Genomic DNA, 12,614 nt, shown 5'->3' on the forward strand with positions numbered 1-12,614 from the left:
AGTACTGGACTCGTCATACCGGAGTTTGAATGTTTTAACGTCTTGACTCGCTCGATACATATGCTTCGGACGCATGTAAACTCGCAAATTTTAGACATAATGGGCACCACTCAAATCTATCGGCTCGAATCGAGCAGCGTTCGGTACGGAATGCTGCTACTCTGGCTTCCACAGCTACTTTTTGCCACGAAGTTATTCGTAATGCCGCAATAAAAAGATAGCTTTGACCGTTGAAATCCGGAAAGTTAGTATGCGTGTTGCTCCTAGTTTAGGTAGTAGTGTCATGGCATTTTCTTGCAGCAAGTCTTATTTATCAAAAATTGCTGGTTGTGATTCAATAACTACCCAACCAATTATAAACTGTGATTGTGAAACTGAAAGAACAGCATCTAGTCTAGCATCCAGAATTATTGACCGGTTATAGATCATGATGGAATTCCTTATCAGTTCGTCAATTCTATATGTTCAACTCTAGCAATACGTGATCGCAATTTATGAGCAATAACAAAACTCAAATTGATAAAGTAAGGGCGTTGAACACATTTTTGTATCGCATAAGCTAACCCTACGGATTCCAACCAGTAGTTAATAGTTTATGCTTACATGTATAGTTTACGTTTATATGTATAATATATATGTTTATATCTATAGTTGATGTTTAAAGGTACAGTTAATCTTTTCATACCGAGAATGTATTGATGTGTCTCTCGTAGTAACCGTATTTCGTACATGCTCATCGACAGAGAGTAAGAATAAAACAACAATCGTTATTATATTTCAGGACACTGTACTGACTGTGCGCTCGATTACGTTTATCTTGTCAGGAGCGTTAATGTATTCCTTCTTATTCTATTTATGTCATGCCTAATCAAGCATTTTTCTGCGAAAATTTGTGATGGTTACGTGATTTGTACATTATAAATAGGTAATCAATACAATGATAGGAAACTAAACCTTTCAGAACAATTACAAAATTCAAAGACTTCCTACAGCTCTCTATGGGAGCGCTGCCGTAGCCCAAAAATTTGACTCTTAAATCAGCCCAAAAGCCAATGCCAACCCTCTACATGCAATAGAAATAGTCAGTCTAATACCTATGCAGCTGTTCTTACTTGCCTCATCTCGCCACACCAGCTTGAAACAAGCAATGCCTCATCCCACAAACTGATACTGTCCCCTCTCTATCATGTATGTTAAATTTATTTCTAGTGTTGTCGATTGCGTATTCTCTGTCTGTAGCTCTGACATATATGAACTTATTCCTTTTTCAGCTACATTGATTTTTACTTCATAACAATTCTGTCTCTAAAATGTCCCACTATACGAGTCAGGCTAGTTGATCCCCATATGCGCCGACCTCAATTTCTGGTCAAATGTTAGGAGTTCTCTACTTTAATTTCCTTGTAAATATTACGAGTTTAAAACCCGAGTTTTCAGGCAAGTATTTGAAGTTGCTAACCGCGATTTACCGTCAAGTATTCGCGCTGTGAAACACTATTCGCGAGCTGGTATTTAAGGTTCCCTACCAATATTTTTAGGAAGCATTGCAAGTTACCTACCTCGGTTCCCAAGCAAGTATTCGTTTCCTACCATATTTATAGGAAGCATTGCAAGTTACCTACCTCGGTTCCCAAGCAAGTACAGTATTCGTTTCCTACCATACTTGTAGGAAGCATTGCAAGTTACCTACCTCGGTTCCCAATCAAGTATTCGTTTCCTACCATACTTGTAGGAAGCATTGCAAGTTACCTACCTCGGTTCCCAAGCAAGTATTCGAGGTTTCCTACCCATCAGTTCAGGTTACCTGAGTTCAGTGACGCCCGAGTCCGTCAGGTTCAAGGTTAAGTCAGCCCGCCCTGGCGCGCTCGACCTCTCAGCAGTCTGGAGGAGCACACCGCGGCGTACGTTGCGGGTGCCCGGTACTCGTAGAAGCTCAGAATTTTACTTTAATTCTAATTTTTGAAGTTTTAGCGCGAATTTCTTCTTGAATTATTTTGAATACATGTCTTATTACAGCATTGTAAACTGCGTTCTGGCTGATATAAAGCTCGCGAGAAACTAAAATAAATTTTAGAAACTAAGAAAGAATTTTGTGGTGGGACGCGGCAGCCCCAGCCTTGAATGGCTCGTCTTCCCTCTCTGCTCAGTGTGAACGAATCGTGCCTGAATTTTTTGCACATTATTTGGTGTTTTTGCAAGTTGGTGCTAAAATTTATTGAGTGATAATTAATACGTTCATTATTATATACTGTTTTATTTTGTCTCTTTTGTGGTATTTACTTCTGAATGTTATACGTTCATTTGAGGTGTATTTATTCCACTTAATTTCTTTGTTGAACTTATTGCGATTATATGTACGTTGCTCACAAGCAATTTTCTCCGAGGGCAGAACCAACCCGCTGGATTTTAATCGACCGTCTTTAACCCAAGTGCGTGGGCAGTTTATAAGACGCAGACATTACTTGCCTGCTTCACCTGACACAGTTTATTTTTCATCTATACTGAATGGTTGGCTGACTTGGACTAGAACCTGAGGTTGAAACTAATCAGGTACAACCATGAGCCTGGCCGTAAACTTCAAATGTTATTTCCTAAAAGCGATTTTCAGAGTTGAGCTCCAAAAAATTTCCGAAAAAGTCCCAGTTCCGATAGTTTGAATTTTTTAAATTCATTAACTCCAAAAATTGCGGCATTTTTTGTGTTCTATAACAAATATTATATACGAATATGCGATTTTTTTCTGCTCTCATTTGGAAGATTGAGCTCCTTCGCTAATTCCATAAATAATAAATAATTATATGTGTTAAGTCAAGAATTGCCATAATATATACTTTTTCAATCCCGTATATGTTTGTGTGGCAGTAATCTATTGAAGCGGTTTTCGTCGCGAGAAAAAATATTCACTAAGTACACTTGATTCGAACTCGTCCACGTATTTGAAATTAATTGTGACTTTAGATTTAAGCTATCCATTATCCAGTGGATATTCATTATTTTACATTGTTCCATCAAGTTAATATCCTATTCATTACGATTGCAAGTTTTATCAATAGTAGGTAGTTATGGCGTTGGATTTGTTAGTACGTTCACGTTCATAAGCGTTTCTTTTGCTGATGTACGGTATATTACTTAATCAATTAATTACACTTTGGTGCAATTACTCAAATGCACTAACTCGCTTACTCGCTTTATTCAATCAGCTTGTTTAATTTTTATTCATTTACTCTTAAACAATTTTCCAATTAAATATATTTATTTATAGATGTGAAATTATGACACTTATATAAATTCCTTTAGTAAGCACCATATCCTTGAAGACCACGAAACATTCGCACGACAAAACCTTAACATTCATCATGAAGTGCATGACCTTCAGTTGACGTTGCTGTCACTCGTGCGTTTTGACCTTAGCTTTCCCCTCTCCGTGGTGAACTTTCCTTCAAACGTGGGGAGATTCCTTCACTAAAATTATTCTAATAAATATTTTTTAATATTTATTAGAATAATTCATATATCACTCCGCCATATTAGAATAATTCATATAAACTCGAGCTGCCATTGAATGTTTAACAAAAAAATAATATTGAATATTTTTTAATATTGAAGGCTAAAAAGCATCACTCCCTCAGTATCGCTCATTTATACTGTGAGCGATAGAAATAATCCTTTATTTATACACTGTCATTGATTGTTTCCCCAGCTTATATGATTTTGTTGGAGCTGTTGTACTTTTTGTTACAACGGTACATCAATGGCTTCGGTACTCAAAAGTACGCATGGAGAAACGCTGATATACGTATTTTAATTAAAATATTGAACGCTGAAAATTTTTCTATATTAATATGTTACATATATGTTCCATATCTGTCCGCTTATTAATATATTCCATTTACTAATAAACGTTTTCGTCTATAAAATATTTAGCTGCTTCTATAATTTATTTTAAGCAGGAAGATTGTGACGGTTTCCAAGTTTTTATATACTGATGGTATTTTATTTTTATTATTTTATTTTTTGAAGTCGGAAGTGGTCACAAATCACATTAGCATAATTAATGTGAATGCCAAAGTATTAACAATTTGTGCTAGACTATAATATTCACACCTTGTATAACACTGGAACATGTCTAGTTTCTGCCAGACAGAACTATCAACAGTTTGTATAAGCCTAAAATATTCATTAAAGGCCGATCTCTATCTAAAGCTTTCAGTAATTACCAGAGGCACACAGAACGTCGCGTGCTGTAACGCTCAGTCTCTGAACAATCGCCCGTTCTGCTCCCGTTCGCGTTACAGTTACTTACGTTGTGACAGTGACTGTCCTGTTATACAGCGTCATACAGCTAGGTCTGGCTCTATACATTTGATTTCTGGTACATCGTAGATGTATAACGCACTGGCGTATACTGATGCTGTATCCCTTTGGTATTTTAACAGTTATTATGTTGGGCAATGTTCATGCTATAACATGTGATATTTGGCTGAGCTGATTTTTTGGTTCCGTGAATAATTTATGATTTTGAATATTTTTTTATCTTGTGGGAATGAATGTTCTTAATTTTGGACTGCAATAATCTGTGTTTAGAAAAATCATGGGAGTCGAATTTAAAAAAATTATCCGTACTTAGAAAAATATTTTCAATTTATCGGATGCTCACTCCAGAGACACAAAAGGAAAAATCAATCATTCTGACGTCCCGGTAATAAAGTCGTGACTATTATAATTTCGTTGATTGCGGTGATAATTATGTTGATATGCTCTAGTAGTTATATAGCTCCGTTGTTACCAAGAAAATAAGCACTTAGATTGGTGAGGGAATACGGGCCGACCAAACATACAAAGGACGATGCCAATGACAACAAACTTGTGGAAATAAACAATTCAATAAACAAACGATTTTCCCCTTTCAAAGTGTTTATGGCGAAATCTTCTGCTTGTCATATAAATTTCTACTTTACTATAGTTAAAGGTTATTTCGGATCACTTATAATTAGTAGAAATGATTAGAATTAATGTTTCCATCCTTAAATGTTCTTCAAAACATCGAGGGCAAGTATATTTTACCGAACGAAAGTAAGAATCCGCCGCTAAGTTTTTGCAACGAATTGATACGTGAAATTAAATCGATATTTGTAATAGATGCCGCTTTTTTTATAAAAACAATTCGATATGCGACGTGCAAATATCTGTTTGTGCAATCTAATGTGAATCGGAAGTAGAATGGATTTTATTTTTTTTTTCGTAATTTTTGCCGACTCTTCACTGCCCTTTAAATTTCAATCTTCAATCATGTAATTCTTATTGACTCACTTGATGAATTTGTGAATAACGTGAATACGGATGGCACTCTCATTCGCTCGTCCTATATTCGCTCTTCTTCCTCACTTACCTCTTCATTGAATTTACTAATGCATTGTTCCCTTTCTCTCTGCACAATAGTTTGTTTACCTACGTTTATCGCAACCTACCTCGCGATATTACATGCAACATGGCGGTAGAGCTCGCTGGTCGATCAGTTCACTAGGTAAGTCATGTTATCTATAAATCTTGGATACGCTGGCTGCATTCTATAAAACATGACGCCGGGCCTCGCTTCTGAGGAATGAATAACTGAGGACCTCTGGTTATACGACGGCCGTGAATCTTAGTTCACGTCGGTCAATGACGGGATTTGAATTCTTCAGAAAGAATAATCTATATGATGAACAGTATGGCAAAAATTGTTTCAGCTCGTTTTCGGCTGTCGCCATTTTTTTTATCTGGAAGAAACGGCATGTTTTATACGACGTAAAAATAACCTCATTCTTGGTACACGGCAGTTTTGTAATCTAGCTGATATTTGTATCTGATCTGTTAACAAAATGGATCGATTTTGTACACATGAACCAATATTCCTAGAATTCTATCGTGGATACGTGCGCCAAGAAGCCACCGAGTGCAGTACCGCGCGTGATCGATCATAACTTCTTTGAAGCTGATGTTGACGATATGCTGTCGATTTCTGGTGCTCCAGAATTGGCTACATCCATTCATAACGGTCTTTACTCCTGTACCGACTCTTGCGAAAAATGTAACTGTATTCCTGGCTCAAGTTGATGCTGGACAACATTCATTTAGGTCCTCAATTTCTTTGTGATGTATGGAACTGTGCGTAAAAAATGAACATGGTTTAAAACGTACCCGTCCCAAAAATTTTCAAAAACCCGCCGACCTGGATCACCAATAGGTAACTTTCAAACGTTATGTTGGAACTTGACTAAAACCGACAACTAAGCTACAACAAATTGTTGAAATGTTAACGAGCAATGGGCTAACATTTATAACGGATTGAAGAAACACGTAAGACTGATAAATCCGCATTAGGTAATAACAAAGAAAAAGCATAAGTTGTGGTGTTAGTTCGACTATATATTGCTATTTTTATTAATTTTTTTTACTTATTTTTTTGTTTACTTATTTATATTAGCTTAGAAATACATCAGATCAGTACACTATGGCTGCCGTACCGCATCCGAATCAACACTGACACTATCGGCTGCTTTTGCTGCAGTTTCTTAGCCCGTTTCTGCGTGCCGTCACTTGTAGTTACTCTCACTTATCCTTAAGTGTCACTTCTTCTCGTCTTGTCCATCTGCATCACATAGTTTATCCCGTCCATCTGCGTTCGTAGAGGTCAATGCAGTCGGGCATTCAAGCCTAATTTCACATTTTTTTAACTGATACATATAGCTTTATTCGTAAAATAACGATATTCTAGACTATTAAGTTGTGCAATTTTTAATAAAAAATAAAATAGTACATACCTGATTCCACCTGAAAAAGTATCTTGTTTTGTTTGAACGCAAAAAATACCATCATACGAATCAATTGGCGTACAACGTTTTAGTCCAATCCGCTCCACGATAGCGATGCTGCGGCTATAAGCCTTAATATCAATGTTTTCATGCAATAACTAATACATTTCTCACTCTTGACCTTGTCTAAGTAGCTCGCGTATGTTGAGAATCGATGAGATGAATGACGTCAAAGAACCTGCTTGCAAATTTTATTCTGGAGTGCTCTGGTGTGCTTTGTTGAATGATTTATTCACTTCCAAAATTTAGATATATATAAAAAAAAAGACACACCGGAAATGTGTGTCTTTCAATTATTAATAAAATATAATCTCGAGTTTAAATTGGTCATTAAAGTAGAAGTTTTCTGATAAACGGTGTCCATAAAGAATAGCAACAGCAGTATACTTCATTGTACCTGTAAATGAGAGTAGCTATTGTTCTCCTAAATGATTATTCAATGATTATGTGATGGTTGAGCAATCAATGGAAGCCTTACACTTAGTTAATGAAACCAAACTCGCTCCTGAGCCCCGATGTAGGTTATTTGTAAAGGTAATATGTATTCCACTTATATGCCCTGAAATGATGATTTAATGATTGTGATGTAAATAATATTAATGGATGCACTACGTTTCGATTAGCATTAATCCTTGAGCGCAAACCCTTTCAGAAACATGAACAATTCATGTTTGTTTGAATTTGTGATGCAACAATGAGGGCATTTTAATGAGCTAAGTCAATGACTGATAAATAGAAATCAAGTGTAAATTTTCAATATAATGGTTGATAGTGATTGTTGTTGTCGAATTTTATATACGTCTAATGTGTAGTGAATATTCGATAAAATATAATTGTAAAGTATTAACATTAGAATAGAATGTCATTTTTCTCTAATTATATATCTATGTTATGATTCTCTAATTATCTATCTATGTTATTGTTCACTAATCATATATCTATGTTATTGTTTATATATATCTATCGCATGCCATTTATGTATTGTGTTGTTAAGGTTCGATCGCTGCACTAACACGTGTTCCAGTTATTCCCTTTACCTTAGATACGACCTGTCACTGGTGCTGCCGTCGTCAAGACACAAACCCTGAGGCGAAGCTTGAAATTTCTGGTGCGCGATCGAAGCGAGTGCATGCAGCTGACTTGTTCCGATCATGACGATATTAAATACGCTTTCACACGGTTTTCTGGAAATTTTTTTTAGCAGATTTTATCTTTAACGATGATTTTGTTCCCTATTGCCGCGATTAAATGGCATTTAGAAATCTGGAAAGTTATCAAATAATGATTTGCTGATATCATTGATATTTGTCGAAACATAGTGGTACAGTGCAGCCATCATCTGCGAGTTGGAAACACCCTTTTTAGCTCATTTTCTCATTTATGGAAAAAAATGCACTATTGTGCTCGCCATGTCCGTCTGTCCGTCCGTGACTTCACGGTTTAGTCGACGAGAAAATGCGCTCTCTGTCACTCACCTCAGTGAGTACTGAGTTATATTTTGTATTGATATTTTTACTTGTAAGTGATGTAGTGTTTGTGATGGAGAATTTAGATTTTGTGTCCCTTTGAGATAGTTTATTTTGCTGGTGGTTGCGCTCGCGGGAAATGATGTCGTTGCTGATTGCAGCCAAGATATATTTTGACAGCTGCCACTTAACATAGCGTCTGTTTCGTTCATTTCCGCGCTGTCGCGGTAAAAACGTAAAAATTGTTGTTGTTTTTTCAGCGATCGCTGACTTTAAGTTTCGAATTTATTGATGTTTCAGTGTCAATTAAGTTTATTGTTAGAAACTCGAATGCCTCGCTTTCCCTTGCCGATCACTTGAATCTGGTTAGTTTTAATATTTAAATTTTGATTATAGGTTATATATATGCTATTCCATGATAAGTTGGCTGTAGGATCAATTGTATGAACTACAACCGCGAAGTTGTGTTGTACTCGCGATATTATTATTTAAATCCAATATATTTCTATATAATATATAACAATCCATAATAATATAAATTTGTTCCATATATTATAGTTGCTATTGCTATAGGTGCTAATACTCTCGTTGCTTCACACATCTGCAGTCTCTGGGACATGGCGTTCGGTTGTCCGTGAAGCCTCATTCCCATCGCACCGCGCACCACTTTCACCACGTGCGCACCGCTCTCACCACACTTGCACTTCATTCTCAATACTGCATGGCAACCTGCATCACACTCACCACAACGTTAACTATGACGCGAACCACACCGCGCACCACACCGCGCACCACAACACGCACCACACCGCGCACCACAACACGCACCACACCGCGCACCACAACACGCACCACACCGCGCACCACACCGCGCACCACACCGCGCACCACACCGCGCACCACACCGCGCACCACACCGCGCACCACAACACGCACCACACGTGTCGACGAAGCCCCGCAGCAGCCCATAAGCCAGTCTCGCCTTCTGTGTTGGTTTAGCCTGCACGTCTATATAGCTTAACCGCTTCCCGAACTCTTCGTGTTTCTTGCCTTTTTATCTCGGGATAAAAAGACAATCTTTAATTTGGTCCTGACAAATTCAAATGATGCTTTGGATGTGTCAGTAACATTGTTCGTAGAATGTTTGCTTAGGCTCGGTCAGTCTTATAAAATGGAATCACAATTTTTTACAAAAAACCGTAATGCAGTGAGTGATATTGCTAAATAATTTTGCCACGCTATTTCCGTTTCAAAAAAAAAAATAATGAGTGACTTTGGAATCTATTATCAAACCACACGAAGGCAAATTTCTCACTATTATTAATTAACGACTTGACTACCTTATTTGTAAAGCTATAAAGCTCAGAAATTCGTACCTGCATATCTTGGTCATCTCCTACCCTCACCCTTTGTTTCGTCAACTGTTCTGAAAATCTTTGGATATCGCAATGTATTTTCGTGTCTTACGCTGATGCACTTGCACAGCTATCAGGGCCTCAGCAAATTTTATATTATGTTTTCAAGTTGTAAATTATTTGCTATTTCACCTTTGAATGTTTTTTTTAATCTGTGCTCATAAAGTGTTTGTAAATTCCTTTACTTAACATGGTTTGCTGCTATCGATGCTCATCGCGAAAGTTTCTTCTTCCACGAATCACTTCTTATGCAGCGTGTACCTACATTTTAACATAAACTAGATAGTTCATTATGGACTTTTTATTTGCACGACTATTTCCCAGAATTTCACTTATTATTATATTATTTGAATTATTCTTAAAAAAATATTGTTGTGTTCCGTCGTTTACCTATGTCTACAGTATTTACGCTGTCTAGCCTGTGTGCTCAAGTTAATGTTGATGGAGTTAGGTGCTTCTTCTGAACAAATTATTTTTTCTTGATGTGTACCGCTAGAACAAATTTTGTCCAGCTCGATTTGTGTCGGCTTTATTTTTTTCTTTATTAATTATTTGGAGAAAAACAATGGATTTAAAGCGAGCAACGTTGATTATTATGTTGTTTTCAAATTATCATAGAATCGGATACTTTCTACATAATTCCTGTCAGAGTTTATAACTAATACATTATTTGCTCCCACATATGAAATTACACAACCCTTGGGCTACCCGCAAGTTTGACAATGACTCGACTTATTATTAGTATGCTGGCCGGGTACTATTATAGTGGCTGGTGGCTGTCTCGGAGAACAAGTGCAACGAGTTGGTCGTTCTCTCTCGGTTGCCACAAGGGATTTTACGTTGAAAAAGCATTTATTGAACATTTTCTCAGCGATATGAACACGTAATAATCGTTGTTTTAATAAAATTAATTCCTAATCAACGCTGTTTAAACGAACTTCACTCACTGTCATGGTTTCAACGTCGTTTGCTTGGAGGAGTGTATCTGTAATAACGAACCTATAAAATCTAGCTACGGTATTCACCTACCTTTCTGAAACGCGTCAATAACAAAGTCGTGCATGTTTCCATAAAAACGACTATTTTTACTTGTGGCTTCCTTTTCTAGAAAAATATTCTATCCGCAACATTTTTTTCGAATTTAATTGTAACTTTACTCCCTTTAAATATTTTTTTGCCGAATTTGTGTAGTTATTCACCGTTTTACCTTTTCTGTCCCCAAAAACCAAAAACCAAACCAATATATCTAACAATTTACTTGGAGCAAGGAAAGTAGGTTTAAATTAAATAAATTGAGAATTACGTGGTCGATCGCTTATTTGTTGTTAGAGGTAAGGAGCGGTATGTGGTATATTGGTGCTTGCTTTTTCGAAACTATTTACACAAACCTTATAAATGAAACTTGTAAAATCCTACTCGTGTGAAAATTACTCTAAAATACCATGTCCGATGGGGCTGTACTTGACAAGGTTAAAGTTCATCATTGGAGTTACTACGTAGCTTACTAAACGGTGTATTGAAGAGAAGCGTTGGGCTCTCATCTGTTCAACATCAACGCTCGAACAGTTGTGAACAGACGAGACGTCGCCTGCAACACGAACAGTTGTGAGCAGACGAGACGTCGCCTGCAACACGAACAGTTGTGAGCAGACGAGACGTCGCCTGCAACACGAACAGTTGGGAGCAGATGATTGCATAGATTGACCATATATTGCTCCATTGAAACATATTTCCAAAGAAAAGTAAAATAACGTAATTAAATTTCAATTTGAGTGTACACAACTAAAATTTTACACAAAAATAGACACGGCTTCATTATTTAGATTATACAGTTTATGTTTACGTATCATAATATAATATTCAATTGTTCGAGTAAATGAAGTTCGAACGTGAAAATTGTTGTAAATCTGATGAATATGCGAGTGTGATGAACTGTTAGTCGAAGATATAACCAATCCTGTGTGTTTAATTGTATTGCCCATCATGGTAATATAGTGGCAACTATATAGTGGCAGCTATAGTGGCAACTTGGGAAGAGCGTGGGTGATCATTGTTCCTATTTGCCTGACCATTCCAATAAGCAGCGGTGTTGAATTTCATGTATCTATGAGTTGCCTCACAAACCTTCACGATATTCGCTTTCTTGCGCACTGTGCCCGCCAGCTGGCGTGACTCCACATAACGTTACACCAGTTTTTCAGCACCCGTATAGTAACGGTAGCTGTTGCTTCTGCAACGCCATTCTTTTGACGTTTCAGATCGTTCCCTGGATGAGCCAGAATATTCATTTGAAATATCATAATATTTTATTTTAATTCATATAGATCACAATTTTTTAGGCCCGCGTATTTGTGTGTGTGCGTGTGTTTTTGTGATATGGTAATCTAGACTTTTGATTAGTTTTCACCTGCACGTTGATTTGCACAGTTTCATGCGAATGGAAAATATATTTAATTTAAGCCATTCATCCATGTTCTGATTATATTATCGAGGATCTTATGGTGCTTCTTGCGCTTGGTGGTGCTGCATTGATCTCAATCTTAGCTCGCTCTAGAATTCAGAATAGGTGAGATTCAGCGTAGTCCTCGCGGTCTTCCTCTTTAAGCGCGTCTATTCCTGCGCGCAGCGATGGAGCAGCTCTTGTGGAGCGACATTTTGACTTGCAAAGGCACTTCACGTGAGGGAGGATTTTCTTGGTGTGCACATCTCGTGAAGCTGTCCCGTATACCGTATGCTGTCCTTCAAGTGCGTATCCTTTGAAGCTTAATTACTTCCCCTTGTACACTTATTCTACCAGGAAATGCTGTCCTTTGTGCATTTATCCTCCGAGGAATGCTGTCCTTTGTGCACTCTTACCCTCCGAGGAATGCTCTCCTTTG

Source organism: Hyalella azteca, unplaced genomic scaffold (genome assembly GCF_000764305.2).
Source record: "Hyalella azteca isolate HAZT.00-mixed unplaced genomic scaffold, Hazt_2.0.2 contig6181, whole genome shotgun sequence".
NCBI classification, from domain to species: domain Eukaryota; kingdom Metazoa; phylum Arthropoda; class Malacostraca; order Amphipoda; family Hyalellidae; genus Hyalella; species Hyalella azteca.